This window comes from Ischnura elegans, chromosome 12, assembly GCF_921293095.1.
Source record: "Ischnura elegans chromosome 12, ioIscEleg1.1, whole genome shotgun sequence".
Taxonomy (NCBI): domain Eukaryota; kingdom Metazoa; phylum Arthropoda; class Insecta; order Odonata; family Coenagrionidae; genus Ischnura; species Ischnura elegans.
The window spans coordinates 69,018,211-69,021,183 of NC_060257.1; the positions used below are offsets into that span (position 1 = coordinate 69,018,211).

Consider the following 2,973-nt stretch of genomic DNA (forward strand, 5'->3'; position numbering starts at 1 on the left):
AAGTATGGCTGTTGATTGGACTTCAAAAATACCAATATTTTAGATTATGTAATTAATTTGACAAAAAGATTATTTAAACAAATTATATATATTTGAAAAACAAAAATAGTTATAAGGAAAGAGCAGTCATCAACAATTCAAGCAAAATTTATAATTATTTACTTAATCAAAATTGATACGTAACTATGTACTGAATTAACTTAGTTACCATCAATAAACAAATCCAATTCAATGGAATAACAGGTATGTATCAAAATTCTAGTCTCTTCTTTTTTGTTAATGAACAACAATTCTTTTTTATTTTAATATTATGAATAATATCGCCATAAACTTTTATGTTTCATAATTATGTACTCATATTTATTCATAGCCCTGATGAAGGTGTTAAAATACATTGGCAAAACTTGCATGGAAAATACTTCAAGGCCTATACTGCAAGACATTGAATCAACATGAATGCATTCATTGATAATGCTGCAGATGCCTTTGAGACAGCTAAGATATCTACATTATGTTTAGAAGGTGTCTTCAAGTTATTAAAGATATATTCATATTAGCATAAGATATAGACGCATAAGACATAGACATTTTGTCAATATTTGTGCTCTGTGGGAGTTTTCTACATTTTGTTATACCTTCCGTTTCTCGGACATTAATCTTTGTTTAGTTTTCTGTTGGTTATATAATTAAAAAATTACTTCATTCATTTCATGTTTTATCTCCTATTTTTATCTCCTAAGAGGTTTTCCTTGAATCTTGGTGGAGGGAAGAAAATATGTCTTCTTGGTTCATTTTTGAAAATATTTAAACCATCAAAATGTCGTATTTTTGATCAAAAAGAAAAGGTCGCGATTGGGTCATGGTGGAGGGAAGGAAAAAGGTATTGTTATCCCGGGATCGAGAGGTTTTTTGACCATCTAAATGACGCCTTAAAGATGCCTTTTTGACGAACCACAAGACGTCGTGGATAGGTCATGGTGGAGGGAAGGAAATAGGTTTTATTGACCTGTGATTAAGAGGTTTTTTTGACCATCCAAATGACGTCTAGAAGACGTCTTTTTGACGAACCACAAGACGTCGTGGATAGGTCATGGTGGAGGGAAGGAAATAGGTTTTTTTGACCTGGGATTAAGACGTTATTTCGACCATCTAAATGACGTCCCGAAGACGTCTTTTTGACGAACCACAAGACGTCGTGGATAGGTCATGGTGGAGGGAAGGAAATAGGTTTTTTTGACCCGGGATTAAGAGGTTTTTTTGACCATCTAAATGACGTCTAGAAGACGTCTTTTTGACGAACCACAAGACGTCGTGGATAGGTCATGGTGGAGGGAAGGAAATAGGTTTTTTTGACCCGGGATTAAGAGGTTTTTTTGACCATCTAAATGACGTCTAGAAGACGTCTTTTTGACGAACCACAAGACGTCGTGGATAGGTCATGGTGAAGGGAAGGAAATAGGTTTTTTTGACCTGGGATTAAGACGTTATTTCGACCATCTAAATGACGTCTAGAAGACGTCTTTTTGACCTTAGTGTTCTCCCTGGGGGGGAATACGAAGGCATTCAAATCCACTCAAAACTTTTTAGAGATACTAGAAAAATGTTATATTTTTAGGTACATTTTTTAGAGGAGATGGAATTAACATGGGTGTTATTTGGAGCAGTTAAAATTTAGACTATCTCAAAAAGTATTAATAGGCAGGCATGCAGTGTGGGGCTATAGTTCCCCCAAAATTCCTTCTCTTGTGGCTTCTACCTGCGATGAATCTGCTGAGGAGACCACTAGCTCAGGAGGTGCTAGGGGCTTCAATCTCTGACACTCCATTTTTGACATGCGTAATTACATTTCATAATGTCTGCGAACATTGAATGATGAATTTAACTTTTAGAACTAAAAAAGCTAAATAACTAGCTGACTCAATGACCAGGATGCCGACTCACAAAAAATATTGGGGGGGGGGGGGGGGGGGGGCCAAACCGGGGATCTTGCCCCGGGAAATTTTATAAGTAGTGAGTTTTTAGTTTTTTAAGCATTTTAGAAGAGTCATATGATCAACATTAGCACCCTGATAACTCGAATCTCAATATCTGGACACTCCAGGGAAAATCGACAAGCCTGACACATATTTTCCTCACACCCATAAGCAATTTTTGAGGGGGCTCGGGCCCCTTCAGGCCCCCTGGAGCCGGCGCCACTGCTCAGGCTTCATGGAGTTGGCTCACTGCTATACATATATGGTTTTCTGATGTGAGCAAATTATCATGAAAATATCACTAGTCAACCTTTATGCCTCCTTAACTCTACCCTTAGCAAATTTTTGGTAGCATGTCTGTTGGTGGAGTTGAACCAGGGCCGGAACTAGGAGTCAGTGGGGCAAAGATCAGTTTGCCACCCCCCTCCTATGGTCCTTCCTCGCTCCCTTCCTCCCCCTCCTCTAAAATATATAACATCTGTCCACAATTTTTTGAGATGCGGAAGTAGAAATAACAAAATTTTGCCATTAAGAATTTTTATTAATAATATAGCTAAATAATTTATAAATCCATTATAAATGTTAAATAATTCAATGAGGAAAATTAAATATTAAAAAAATAATATTTTCAAATTTTGCCGCCCCCTAAAATAAACGTACTGGGCTTGGGTTGAACCCCTAGGTCTAATTCGCTATGGTATGGTGAAACCCTGTTCGAAATACAGTGCTCCTCTAGACGAATCGAAGATTAATTTGTCACGGTCTCGAATGCATAAGAGTTTTATATCTTCCATTTTTCTGAGGACGTTACGGAAACGCGAATCTTGTTGCGTTGATTGCATAACACAAGGGGACAGCATAGAGGAGGCCCATTCCATAGAAGGTTGATTTCTGTTTCCACTTCGGTCGCATTTTAATTGGTATTGAAAATTCTCTGCGTCGCGGTGATGAGTGCAATGTTATCCGCTTTTTTCCAATATACTTTGCAGTATAATTTTTG

The 2,973-nt window shown here is 37.3% G+C and overlaps 1 long non-coding RNA gene across 1 annotated transcript; it reads left to right on the plus strand.

The window, feature by feature from the left end:
* The first annotated feature begins 211 nt into the window (after window positions 1-211).
* LOC124169582 lies at window positions 212-706 on the plus strand. The gene is made up of 2 exons (XR_006867155.1): window positions 212-243; window positions 371-706. It is a non-coding gene; the product is annotated as an uncharacterized LOC124169582 (long non-coding RNA).
* Window positions 707-2,973: the final 2,267 nt, after the last annotated feature.